This window comes from Urocitellus parryii, chromosome 5, assembly GCF_045843805.1.
Source record: "Urocitellus parryii isolate mUroPar1 chromosome 5, mUroPar1.hap1, whole genome shotgun sequence".
Taxonomy (NCBI): domain Eukaryota; kingdom Metazoa; phylum Chordata; class Mammalia; order Rodentia; family Sciuridae; genus Urocitellus; species Urocitellus parryii.
In genome coordinates, this window is record NC_135535.1 from 209,222,333 (window position 1) to 209,236,878 (window position 14,546).

The window sequence follows — 14,546 nt, forward strand, 5'->3', positions numbered from 1 at the left end:
GCACTTGGTGCTGGTGGCTTTGACTTGAGGAAGCACCTGGCAGTTATAAGAGTCTGGGAGCCACACAGCCTGGGCCGGAATCCCAAGTCTGCTACCTGAGGGAGGTGAGCTGGGCACCTGGGGTGTGAGCTGTGCACTGGAGTGTGAGTGAGTACTTGGGGTGTGAGCTGGGCACCCTGGGGTATGAGCTGGGCGTCCTGGGGTGTGAGCTGGGCACCTGGGTATGAGCTGAGCACCTGGGGTGTGAGCTGTGCACTGGAGTGTGAGTGAAGTACCTGGGGTATAGTCTGGGTACCTGGGTGTGAACTGGGCATCCTGGAGTGTGAGCTGGGCATCCTGGGGTGTGAACTGGGCATCCTGGGGTGTGAGCTGGGCGTCCTGGGGTGTGAACTGGGCATCCTGGGGTGTGAACTGGGCATCCTGGGGTGTGAGCTGGGCGTCCTGGGGTGTGAACTGGGCGTCCTGGGGTGTGAACTGGGCGTCCTGGGGTGTGAGCTGGGCGTCCTGGGGTGTGAACTGGGCGTCCTGGGGTGTGAACTGGGCATCCTGGGGTGTGAGCTGGGCGTCCTGGGGTGTGAACTGGGCATCCTGGAGTGTGAGCTGGGCACCTGGGTGTGAGCTCGGCACCTGGGGTGTGAGCTGGGCGTCCTAGGATGTGAGCTGGGCACCCTGAGGTGTGAGTTTGGCATCTGGGTGTGAGCTGGGCACCCTAGTGGGTGAGCTGGGCACCCTAGTGGGTGAGCTGGGCACCTGGGTGTGAGCTGGGCACCCTGAGGTGTGAGTTTGGCATCTGGGTGTGAGCTGGGTGTACTGGGGTATGAGCTGGGCACCCTAGTGGGTGAGCTGGGCACCTGGGGTGTGAGCTGGGCACCTGGGTGTGAGCTGGGCAACTTGGGGTGTGAGCTGGGCACCTGGGTGTGAACTGCATACCTTCACATTTGCACAGGGATGGCATGGCTGCATGGCTGCATGCTTCATGTCTTGTTACAAACACTATGTATTTCTGTGTTTTCTGAGAAATCTGTCACCACCACCACCAGATGGCAAAGATGTTTTTCTAGGTTTCCTTCTGGAAATTATTTTACCTCCTGTTTTTTAGGTCTATGAAACATGTCAGAATACTATTGGTGTATCTCACTCTCTTCCATGTTGTCATCCAACGCCACCTGTGGACTTAGGTCCCTTTTTCCAGTGAGTAGCAGTGGCCTCTTTGCCAAAAACCAGGGAAGGGCAGGCACCTGGGTGCCTCTCTGGGCTCTGGGCTCTGGTCTGTGTCCATCCTTATCTGGGATCCCACACTGTCCTGGTCACATTGCTCATGGGCAGTCCTGAGGACGCAGTGTCCTTGTGGTGGCCTGGGCGGCTGCATGGCCTGGCAGGGAACAGACCCTCCCCTGCCTGCAGGGCTTGGCCCTGCGGCCTTCCTGGGCTGCTCCCTGCCTTCCTCTGCACTTTCTCTGTGTGTCCCTGTGTCAGCCGGGGGTTTGTGTCTCTCAGTCTCAGGACAGGTTCACTGCTGGGACACTGGTTAGTCGTGCCTCACTGTCACTTCAGCCTCTGTTCAGCCTGAGATTTTACCCCGATGCTTGTCGGCTGTGGCCAGTCTGTTTTGTCCCCTTGGGCAGGTTTTCAATTTAACACAACTCTTCACAGAGCCAACTTCCCTTCATTTTTCCATGTTTGATTCCATTGATCTCCACTCTCATCCTGGTTTTCCCTCTCTCCACACATCCTTGGGTTTAATAGCTCTTCATTCCTGCCGACCTCAGGTAGAAATTTGTGTCATTAAATTTTAATCTTTCCTTGTTTTCTGATACTGACATTTAAAGCTCTGAGCTTTCTTTTAAGCACTTCCTTAGCTGCCTCCTCAAACTTTGATACGTTGACTTTTTAATTTTCATCTCATTCAAAATTTTTCTTCTCAACTGATTTGTAATATCTTCTTTTGTTTGTGGATGGTTTTTGTTTAGTGCCAACGTCTGGATGTAAAGATGCTTCAGTGCTGCAGATGTCCAGGTTCTGCTGAGGTCAGTGTTTTCTCTATGATTTCAACCTTTTGAAGTCGATAAAGACTTTTTTTTTTTTTTTGGTACCAGGGATTGAACCAGGGGTACTCAACCACGGAGCCACATCTCCACCCCTTTTAATATTTTATTTAGGGACAAGGTCTTGCTGAGTTGTTTATGACCTCATTAAATTGCTGAGGTTGGCTTTGACCTTGAGATCCTCCTGACCCTGAGATCAACCTCCCAAGCTGCTGGGATTACAGGTGTGCGCCACCACACCTGGCACTAAAGATGTGTTTTACTCTGAGGTCCTTCCACCTGCGTTACACATGGGGAAAACGTGTTCTGTACTCAATTTTGTATTTTTTTATACAAAAAGGATGTGTTTTAGTACCCATGTCAGATCCTCTATAGATCATTTTTAGGTGGAAGCCTCCAGTTTTGATTGTGAATTCATTTCTCCTAGCTGTTTTCTCAGGTTTGGACAAGGGCATTTTGAGGAGTGGTTATAACTGTTTCTCCTGGTCTGTCAGCTCTGTCACCTGGTGCAACACCTCTGTGTCACTGGTAACACCACGTCCACCAGTACTTCCACAGTGGCTGCAGCTTGTTGGGCTTCCTGGTTACGTGCTATGTCTCTCCCGTGCTGTCCCTCTCCTGTGCTTTCACTCCCAATCTCTTTGCGTCTTTGCATTTAAAGCTCAACTTTTATAAATATCAATTAGTTGTTTCCTGCTCCCCTCCCTCCAGAAAGCGGAGGTGTGCCTTTGGGTTGAAATGTTTAGTGAGTTCATTTACGTTCAGTACAGTGATGGACAGTTTATTTGGTCTGCCACCATGCCATTTTTCTGTATCATCTGTTTATCTCTCCTTTAAAAAAAAAAATGGGCCGTATTTTGTGTTAATGAAGAACTTTGGAATTTGCATTTGAATCGCCTGCTGCTTCCCGAGCTGTATCTTGTTGCGTGGGTGGTAGGGGCAAGCTCTCAGATCAGAACATACATCTTTAACCGGCCGTGGCCCACCTGGAGTTGGCTCTGGACCACTGAGGTCAAATGTAGAAACCTGGCAAGACCCACCTGCGTTCCCCGCTTCCTCGTGATGCCATGTAGGGTCCACCCGTGTATATGATGACCCCGTCCAGGGTGGTGATTCCTGCTCAGCCATGTGTCCTTTAGAGAAAATAAGAAAGAAGAAAAACAGCTCTGTCCCCTCACTGCACTCCACCGTCTCTGGGCCCGGTGCTCCTCCCTCCAGCAGGTCCTCACGTGAACCCGGGGACAAGGCTCTCAGCCATCTGAAGGGGTCTGAAGGGGTCCTCGTGCCACCTGCATTTGAGGAGCACAGTTTTGCTAACAACACACAATGCTCTTCTACCAGCCTGTGACAAAACAGCATCTCATCTCCTGACCTTGGGTTTCCAGTGAGGTCAGCTGTCACCGTGTCATGGTCTCCTTGTGTGTGACAAGCACTTCCTCTCCCAGCGTCACTGTTCTCCTGGTGCCCACCTGCAGAGGCTTGTGCTTAGCTTCTTGGGGTGCACCAAGATTCTGGGGTCTGTAGGTTAATATTCTCCACTGACTTGGGGACACTCCTGCCAACGTTTCTTCACATGGTGCTTTTCCTGCCCATTTCTTCCCTCTGCAGAGGGACTGTGGTGCTGTGTGTTAAGGACTGCGTGGCACCGTCTCCGAGGCACTCTTTTTCCTGCCACTTTTCAGGTTCACCAGGTGCGTGAATTTCTTTTAATCTACTAGCAAGTTAACTACTCCTTTTTTTTTGAAACATCACCAACCAAGGTGCTGTTGAATCCTTATGGTGAATTTAAAAAATTTTAGTTATCATAGTTTTCTGTTCCAGAATTTCCATTTTTATAGTTTTGATTTCTCAGTTGAGATTTCCTATGCCTTCAGTTATTCAGGCCATTTAGCCTTTTATTCTTTAATTAGATGTACAAGACTTGCTTTGAAATCCTTGTTGATTACATCCAACATCTAGGTCACTGTCACTGACTTCTTTTTTCCTGTGTGTTCGGCACACTTCCCTGATGATTTGCACGTCTAAACCTCGGGTTTTAAATTGGATGCCACAGATGCCTTCGTGTGGAGATCTGGAGCTGGCTGCGTCCTCAGCGTTTATTTTTGTTGTGACTCACAGTAAACTTGCTCAGCCTCAGATGACGAGGCTGGCTTTTTAATGTTCTGCAGCTGCAGAGAGCTCTGCTGTTTGGGGTATTCCCGCTGCTGCTGGGTAGTCTACTGTTGTGAATTACACTTGCTGATATTTATATTCCATTGCAAACCAACCTGTCAGAGCTCTTTATATATCTGGTACTTAACCTGTGACTGAATGATTTATCAATCCATCCAAGATCCAGGCTGAGATTATGTTCAGATTAGTGGCTCAGGTTCTTTGGGGTTTTCTATTTCCCGGGATTTTCCCCATCTTCCTGCAGCTCTGGCAGTCTGGGGCTCTGTCTCTGGCCGGTCAGGCTCTTGAGGCCTTAACTTCCTGCCGTCCGAGTTTGTCTGGGGAGTGTGCTCCCTAAACAGAGGAGAACAGCCAGGCCTCACCTGTGCGGTGCCACTTTCCCAACAGAACACCACACACCAGTGCACAGCTTAGCCTGCAAGCAGCCATTCGGGTGCTGTTCATGCTCCTTCTGCAGGACCCTGGCTCCCAGGATGTTCCCCGACAGTCCTGACTTCCGGCCCCCGCACCATCAGGAAGAAAGGCCCTGGCCAGGTCTGCTGCTGTGAACGGTGCAGGAGGCTCACCAGGGCCAGATGCCACAGGTAACATTCTCACACGGTTTGGCTGCATTAAAAAAAATAGTATGGATTCTCCCCTGGTGTTTGTCCATCGTGAGCAGATTTCTAAATGTCTTTGAGTAGCTCCTTTTTAAGATTTTATATAGGTTTTATCATTTTAATCATAAAGAGAGGCAAAATTACCTCAAATTGAAGTGTTTTATTAGCACTTTATTTTGTTGTGATGTTTGCCTTCTTAAAAAAATTTTGTTTAAAGTAAAGGTCTCATTTTTTTTCTTTTCATTTCATGATTTACTATATTTGGTCACACTTTTGAAAGAATCTGTGTAATTGTGAGAGTGACTATATTATTTTTCCTTATTTCACAGGAAGTTTTCTTAGTTTTCCATCATTGCTTTGGACTCTGTATATCACAGAACTATTTTAACACTCCAGGTTTTCTTGTAAATCGGAAATGGGTGAACAACTGCATCAACTGAGTTATTAGTTTTCGTTTTCTTTTTTAAGTGGCTGTTATTTATGTTTTATTATTGTCTTCATTAGCAGATGAGAAACGAAACCCACCTGCCTTATTAAGAGCCTGAAGCCCGCTGCGTGGCAGCTGGGTCTCTATGCTCCTGCTGCAGTGGGCGGTTCTCTGGTGGCCTTGAGACTGAAGCTGCCCTGAGCCTTGCGCCTGCTCCCTGTGCCTTGGCTTCGCTTGCCTTTCTCTTCCATCCTGCCCTCTAAGTGGATTTGGTGAACTCTGTGCTGGGGAACGGAGCCCAGGTCCTCCGTGGCTTCAGTGTTCCCCCGCCATCTTCACTTCCTGTTCCTGGTGCTCACAGGTACCAGTACCAGGCTCTGGGCTTTCACCTGGTCCAGTGGTGCGCTTGCCTTTGGTCTGCTACTCTGCACAGCACTCTCCTCCCTCTGCACGCTGTGGGTGGGAGTGCTTCCTGCAAGGTAGTCTGGCCAGCTCTTATCTCGGCCTTTAGTCCACCAATGATGGGTGTTGCTGTAGGCTGAGAAGGGGGCTCGGCCTCATCCCCCTGGCTTCCCACCATTAAAACACTAAGTCGTCTTTCCCTGCTTACGTGAAACCCCAGTGTCGCAGTGTAAGTAGTGGCGAGTACTTGATTTGTTTCTTCACCTTTTCCATTCCAGTGCTCTGTGCCCCTTTCCCTGCTCCACTTGTGTGCCTATGAGACACTTGTGCCGTCTTCATGACTGACCCCGTGACAGGTCATTTCTATTTTATGGGTGACTTTATTACTATTTATTTTTTCTCTAATATTCTTACACATTATTTTTTAAATAATTTTTGAAAATTTTTGTCAAGTTGAACCATCTACTTGTGATTTCTATTGGAATGGTGCAGAATCGTGGAGGTAACAAGCAAGGGAAGTGTGACATCGTCCAGAGCGAGATGTCCCATCTGGAAACACAAGAAACCTTCTTTTTCCAATCATTTTCATGATTTTCATAATATGCAGTTACTTTTAGGCAGATTTTGCCCAGTTCAGAACATTTTAGTTCCTAGGAATCTTGTGTAAGTGCAAATGGACTCTTTTGGGCTCTTACATTTTATTTGGATGATATTGGCCTAGAGTAAAGTCACTAGGTTTACAGTCATTAAAATTAGGAACATTAAATCAATTGCTTCTAATACATTTTATTTATTCTCTAAGGTAAAAATCACATCACCCACAAAAAAATCACAGCGAAGCCAAGTGTGGTAGCACGTGCCATAATTCCAGGGACTCAGGAGGCTAAAGCATGAGGATCATGTAGCCCAGCAGTTCAAGGGCAGCCTGGGGAACAGAATGAGACCACAACTCAAGAATCAGTGTGGTAGAAATTCTTTATATTTAAAAGGTTTGCATTGACTTCAGAAATAGTGAAAATGAGCCCCTCTGCTTTAATAGTGTGATTTAGAATAAGTGTATATTTTGGTCTTTGTCTCTCCTCCTGCCACAGAAATGCTAAACTAAAGCCCCAGAGATTTCCTAAGCCAAAGGGGAACTGGCATCTTTAGTCCTAATAGTTGGTCTTTGACTCTGGTGTGTGACACAGAGCTCCCCAGCCCCTTGGAGCTTCCAAGGTTGCAGGAAGATCTTTTGGTCTCATAAGGTGACCCCTCGGAAGCTCCTGGGCAGGGCCTGATCACCCGGAGACCAAGCCGGGATAAGAAAATCGGAAATCCCAGCACCACTCCATCCTTTGGGCAGGGCTGAGACTGAGTTAATGATGGATGATGTCTACGTGGCGAAACCTCCATCAAAGCCCGGGAGAGCTTCCAGGGTGAGGAGTGTGGGGAAGTGTTGGGGGTGGTGCCCCCAGAGAGGCCATGGGTGCTGGGTGCCCCTTACCCACCCTGGGCATCTCTCCCTTCTGGCTGCCCATCAGCATTCTTCAGAATATCCCTTATAATAAGCCCACCATGCGCTTCCCCAGGTTCTGTGGCTGAGAAGGAGGGAGCGGCCGTGAGCCTGCCTGGCCTACAGCTGGGTGTTAGCTCTGGGTGGGAGTTCCAAGTGGGGAGACTGGCCCTGGACCAGGGGTCTGCACCCTGCAGAGTCAGGATGGAGTCCAGTGGCAGAGCCAGCTGGAACTCACTGTGGACAGCTTGGTGAAGAGTGCGGAGAGGGAGAGCGTTGCTTTCTCCTGCTGTATACAAAAAGGAAGGGCAGGTGGTTTGAGATGACTCCACATTCATCTTATTTCAACACATTCTTAGCAATACTTTCCTATTATTGTATAAATGATCCTTAAAAATAAGGAATCAATGTTGAATTTGGCTAAATGACTTTTAAGCATTTATGGCAATGATCATATAATTTGTTTTTCTTGGACTTACTATGACAAGTAATACTAACAAAGTTACTATATTTTTCTAGAATAAAACATTTTGGTCATTTCCTGTTATTTTACATATTCTGATAGATTATAAAGAAATTTTATTGTGGAATACTCATTGAAATTTTAAAATATTTATTCTAAGCTAAAATTATTATCTAGTTTTATTTTTTGTGCTTTTAATTTTTTTTCTTTGCTATCAGGGTCATGTATAATGAAATGAACTGGGAAATTTTCCAAATTTCTATGTGATAAAATAATTTAAATAACAAAAGGATGATCTCTTTTTGAGATTTGAAATTACCTGCTCATAAAAATGCCTGGATTTGCCTTATCTTGTGAAATTAGTTCATTTCATATTTTAAATTATTTTTTTACTACAAGCTATATATGAATGTACTTTCCTTATAGAAGTTTAAAAACATAGATAGAGCAAATTCTCTTCTGATTATCTCACGCTTCGTTTCCCATTTCTCAGCAGACACAAACAAGTTTTTTTTCTTTGTCTCTGAAAGCATACATAAGCACTTCAGAAATATGAAGCATTTTCTCTGCACATTATTTTTAATGAAATTGGATAATTCTGAATGTGTACTGTGAATCTTGCCTTCTCTTTAATAATAAAGCTTAGAAATCTTTCCTCCTGAGTGTATGTGACCTTCACTCTATCACTTGCTGCTTCATGCTTTATTATATGATGGAAATAATCTTAGTTCACTTATTCTTTGGTGATGTTTCCTTCAGGGTTATTGGTTCATTTATATTTTCTGGCATTTTCCTGAACAAGATGGAAACACTGGCCTCATCCCGACTTCCCTCTCCGTTCCCTCCCTCCCTCCTCACTTGCTCGCTGCCTGACAGCCATGGATGGTGGCAGCGGGCCATGCACTTTCTGAGGGACTTCGCGACCTCATGCTGCTCACAGCAGAGACTTTCTCAGGTCCAGGCATGGAGCGTCCACCCAGACCGTGAGCAGGAGGAGATCTAGTCCTGATTCGGGATGTTTTCTTATGACTCTCCACCTTTGCAAATGCGGTGCCCCTCTGATCAGCTCTGTCTTCATTTCCAGTGTTTTGTAAATCTGTGTCCTCTTCTGTGCTGGACTTGGAGCCTTCCTTTTTACTAATTCACTTATCTTTCTTTATTATCAGTTTTTTTTTTTGCCATGATTAAAATCCCACAAACAAAATTTATGAATTCTGCTACTTTAACTAGGTTTATCTCTTCATTTCTCTCTTTAACTGTGTGGCTTTCTCTTTGCAATTTTATTTTGCTGTTCTTTTTCTCTTTTATCAGTTGCCCTGTACATTTACTTTTTCTTTTTGTCTTTTAAAGGGTCCAAGTGTCAGGCTTTGGCATGGATGATGACAGTCCACTGTCAAGGGCAGATGTGTTCATGTGTTACCAAGCCTTCTTCACACTCACCTTCCTCCACTGTGCTTAGGAATTTAAGGAACTCGTGGGCACCATGGTGGGCTTTCTCCGTGTTGGTCTCTGCACAAGGAAGTAGAGTACAGCCCAAGGCAGCAGCAAGGTCACAGCCCAGGGAGGTGGGCTGCTCATCCATCCCGGGATGCAGGCTGAGCCAATGTGGCTCAAGTACCTCAGCAAGGGAGGTGCAGGAAAGGGAGTGGAGAGGTCACAGCCCACTTTGGCTCTGCCAAACTGTTTTTGTGGGTTGGGGAGTTTAGAGCAGCTTTCTGGGAGGTTCCCCCTGCAGATCTTCCTGCTTTAGGTTCAGATAGGCATCTGTTCCTAAGTTTCCCATGTACTCTTGGTGTTTTTATGACATTAATAAAAGCATTATTTATCACGTGCTTCATATGTGCAGGGCAATGTGCCGAGGACTGCATTACCTCTTTCAATCCTCAGCAAGCAGCTCTGTATTTTGCCTGTGAGAGTGAGGCTATAAGGGTGAACTTGGCTGAACTCATGGCGTTGGTGACTGGTGAGCCTGGGCTTGAACTCTAGGGACTGCCTTTCCAAAGCCTGCACTGCCCACCATTTAGTTTTAAGAGGGCATAGACATTTTATTTTGTTTTATATTTTACTTTTATTTCTCTCTTTATCCCTTTCTCTGTAGTCTAGGGAGAAATTCTCCAGCTGGTCATCTAATTCGCTGATGAAATTTTTCCTGGGTTCATTTCTGTTCTCTCCCTCCATTGTCCTTTTCAATCTAGCAATCCTGTTTTTCAAATGAAAGCAATATTCCTGATCGCAGATGCACTGTCATCTGAAATTTTCTTTAAAAATCTCAAAATAGGGAATTTAAGATTTTTCTTTGGGTACTGGAATAAGTCGGATTCATCGGAGAACGTTTCTGACTGTGCAGATTATTGCTTTTCTCTTCGTTACTAAATCATTGTGCACGTCGGAGACTTTCTCTGCTAATTTATCTCTGTGGAGAGCTGCAGACACTGGCTGCTCGTTATTGGATTTGAGGTGGGTTCTGTCCTAGATTTTGTGGGTTGTGTTTCAAGCCTTTCAGGATGAGGAAATGGTTGGCTCTGCTCTGACTTTATTTTGCCAAGCCCGGCCAACTGTTAAGGGGAAATCAGGATGTGATGCTCACAGGACAGGCAGGGAGTGGACAGTGGGCAGGCAGGGAGCTTCCTCACTGTGCAGAGGATTCCTGCTGCTTGTGGCTTCTTGTCTTGGATCTGTCTTGCCTCAGCCACCAGCTCTCCCCATATGTCACTGACCACAGGATGTCTCAAGACACATCAGCACTCTGTGCCGACCTGGATGCGCTTTCTCCCTTCCTGCTGGCCCACGCCCCCCTCCCTGGCGGCCTGCATTCCAGATACTGCCTCTGCCCAGCTCCTGACACAGAAACGCTCCAGGATCCCACGGAGGCCTGAGCCCCGGGCCAGATGCATTTCCTTTCAGGGTGGCAAGGTCTGCATGTGGCAGCTTTCTGCAGTCTGTCCTTCAGCCCTCACCCTCCTGCTCTGGACTATGGCTAGGAGACCCTCCCGAAGGTCCCCACAGCCATGATGTTGCCTCTAGAATTCATCCCACAATGTATCTCTCTGGAACAATCCATGGAAATAGATTAGAGATGTTGAGAATATAGAAAGAAAATCCGGAAATGAAACTAAATAGTTAAAGATGCATAAAGGCTTTCAGAACACTACTGGTAGCTCAGGACTTCCAATTCTCCAAAGTGGTAAGATTCACACACTGACATTTAATCAACAATTGTTTTGACCACATGACCTTGTTGTGGAGATGTCCTTGGTCAGAGGGCATCCTCCTCCCCACCACCTTGGTGACTCATTCTCATTCCCCTCAGCACAGAGCTCACATGCTGCTCCTTCCAGAAGGATCTCTGGCCTCCCAGGGAGAGGCAGGTGCTTGTGATGTGCTCTTAGAGCTCCATGCAGAGTGGCTGCTTCACCCTGGGGTCCATAAAGAGTGCAGCCGCCCCAGCATGGGCTAAGTGGGTGATGCTAAGCATAGCACACCACCCAACTCCCACTGTGGCTTGAAAGTGAGTCACATTGTCACACAGTCATGGTTTGGCTGCAAGAGCAGACACCACCACACATTCTGCTAAATATTTAAAGAAAAAGTTTAGCAATGCACACATACTGTGGGAGCTCAGGGGTGAGTGGATGACTCCCAGGTCATGGTAAGCCTAGCACAGCTCTAAAGTCAAACAGAAGATCATGCAAGTAAAAAAATATAGCCTGATATGTGAATCAAGGCATTTCAGCAATAGAGTAGCATCACACGCTCATGTATGTGTATACACACACAACTGCGCACACACATCTTACATTCCCTTAAATACATATCTATAAACACGCCCAGATACATACTTAAACACACGACATAAATCCACGCCTGCAGGCCCACATCAAACACACCACCTACATACCCATTGATGCAGGCCTACACATACCTGTCATGGCTAAGAGGGGTGTATCCTAGCAGTGCAAAATTGATGATTGCTTGTAAATTACTCAGTGTTATTCACCACATATAAAGAAAATTGGAGAAATTGAATGTATTGTCTCCACTGGTGCAAAGAAAGCCTCTGACGAAATCAACTCTGAGGATACAAATTCTCAGCAAATTCAGAGTAGAGAGGAACTTGCTCGGCCTGAGGGAAGCACCTGCAGAAAGAACCGCAGCTGCCTCACACATTTGTTACGGGAAGCGTGGAAGTTAGGCTCAGGGAGTGAAGGACAGTACAGTGGGGACACAGACAGGGACGAGCAGACTGTTAATACTCACAGATCATCACAGAGCACAGAGAGGATGTGGCCATCAGGACGTGTGTGCCCAAGCAGAAGGAGGGGGGCCTGTCGGCTGAAGCACTTTGGGGTTAGGGTGCTACCTAGTGGGTTTCCCCAAACAGGGTTTGATTGATTCATGTGAGGGAGTGCAAAGCTCAGCACAGGGATTTGAAAGTCACATCGTTGGGTTCACCAGACTAAGCAGAAGAAAGGGGTCCAGCAGCTCAGGGCACAGACGTTTGTCTACCTAGGACAAAGGTGAGAACTGAGTTGAGACCATCAGAGAACGTGGTTGTCAAGGGGGATGAGGCAACCCTGATGGGAACAGAGTCGTGAAAACCTCATGGTGAAAGTTAACATTTTCCCAAAGATCAGGAACACAAGAAGGATGTCTGCCCTAGTCTGTCTACTCAACCTAGCCAGAGCAATAAGGCAAGAAAAGTAGGTATGGCATCATAAAGACAAGTGGGATGAAGAGATAAGGATGAGTAGGTGTGAGGATAGACCAGGAATGTGAGGAGATGAAGACCAGGAGGTGAGACGTGTCAAGGAAAAGCACGTATTTAGTAATCAAGATAGGAAAGCAAGTATTCATGAAGATGATACCATCATCTACATAAATAATCCCAAGAAAATTAAAATTAACCAGAAATATCATACACCAATTTCAAAATTTCTATACTAGTTTGTTCAAAACAATAAAGATAAAATTTCCAAAACATAGAGAGCTGGTGTTTTGTTAGGAGCCACAGCAAAAATATTGATATAGGCACCTTTGGATTTAGTGACTGCCAGCCAGCAATTCACATTCATATGGTAATTGGACTCATGCTGTTCAGCTGGGCCCATTTCAAGACTCAGGTTACTCATGTCACTCTTGTAATGGGAGAGTTCCCATTGGTTGGAAAAGGATGGTAGGAGGGTGTTCCGGGGGAAGTGGAAAACCCCCCGGCTCAGGTAGAACACACACGTGGCGGACCCACTTGTTAGGGGACGCACACGGCCTCTCTCTAAATAAAACTTTGTCTCAGTTTGACTGGCTTGTGTTTTTGTGCCCAACCGGGTTGCAAGATTGCAAGCCCGCGCACACTGACAGCTCAGCAGGGAATCGCTCAGCAGGGGTGCGGCAGGCAGGGCTCGGCGATAGAGGTGGCAGGAGCGGAACTCAGCCGACCCGGGGCCGGGCAGCCTGCGGCATTTTGGTGGCCCTGTACTGGGAACGCCCAAAATTTAAAGGTGAGTAATATCGCTCGCCCCTAAGGAAAGGCGACAGAATGGGTATTTCTGTTTTGATTTATTCTGCTTTTATTTCAGGCTCTCTAGCCTTACAATTTTTTCAGACGAATTGGGATAAATGGTTAACTCAAGGTTTGAAGTTATTCGGCCCTGAGAGAGAGAAAATTGACATAATCATTTTCCTCCTCTCCGTTTCTGTTTCATTCTGTTTTGGCTTTCTTCTATCCTATCTTATTGGGTTACGTTACCTTTATAGTAGATTAGAATCTAGTAAAAAACAAACCGAAAAACTGTTAAGTAAATTGTTAGAGGTCCAGGCCATGGCAGAAAACATATTAGGTCAAGCAAAACAAAAGGTCTCTCAAGCTAGTCAGATAGAAGAAAATTTGAACAAGGCAAGCTCAGGGAAAAAACGGTCATCAGATAGGGAGGCTGCTACTAACTCCGTTTCACCACCAGAGGGCATAATTCAACCAACAGCTTTACCTGCCTCCATAGATGATGAAAGGAATCCTGAGGCGGGACCCCAAAAATTAGCATGCCCTGTAGTTGAGCGGGGAGAAGAAAGAGAACGAGTTTACCGTGCCTTAGATTTCAAAATAGTAAAGCAATTAAAGGAAGCTGTAGCAACCTACGGCCCGGCCGCTCCCTTCACAGTCAGTATGGTCGAATCTATTACCAGCTGGGACTTAACACCAGCAGATTGGGCTAACGTGTGTAATTCTGTGCTAAATGGAGGACAATATTTATTATGGAAAATTGCCAATGAGGAATTTTGCAAGGAGACAGCTAGGCGAAATGCAGAAGCAGGTTACCCTGAACGAGACCTGAAAATGTTACTGGGGAAAGAAGAATTTGAAGGGCAGATGCAGCAAATCAGATATGATCCTGGCGTATACGCTCAGGTCGCCATAAATGCAATTAAGGCATGGAAAACTTTGAAGGGACAAGGGGATTTTCAAGGTCAATTATCTAAGATAATACAAGGAGTTAATGAGCCCTACGCTGACTTTGTAGCTAGACTTATTGAAGCAGCCTCTGAGACATTTGAAAATACAGAACAGGCAATGCCATTTATAAAACAACTGGCTTACGATCAAGTAAATCGTTGCTGCAAAGAGGTCATTAGACCGTGGAAACAGGAAGATTTAAACACATATATTAAATTATGTAGAGACATTAATGAACAAGGACAAGTCATGGCAGCTGAAGTAAAACAGGCTTTAAGTACCAAGCCAAAAACATGCTATAATTGCAATCAAGAAGGGCATTTTAAAAGAAATTGCCCCATAGGAGGAGGGTTTAACAAAGCTAGGTATCAAAAGAGTAGAATCCCGGGTATTTGCCCACGATGCCATAGAGGGAGACATTGGGCTAATGAATGCCATTCTCAAACCACCATAGAGGGTATTCCGTTATCAAAAAATGGACAAAGACCAAGTGTCTACCCA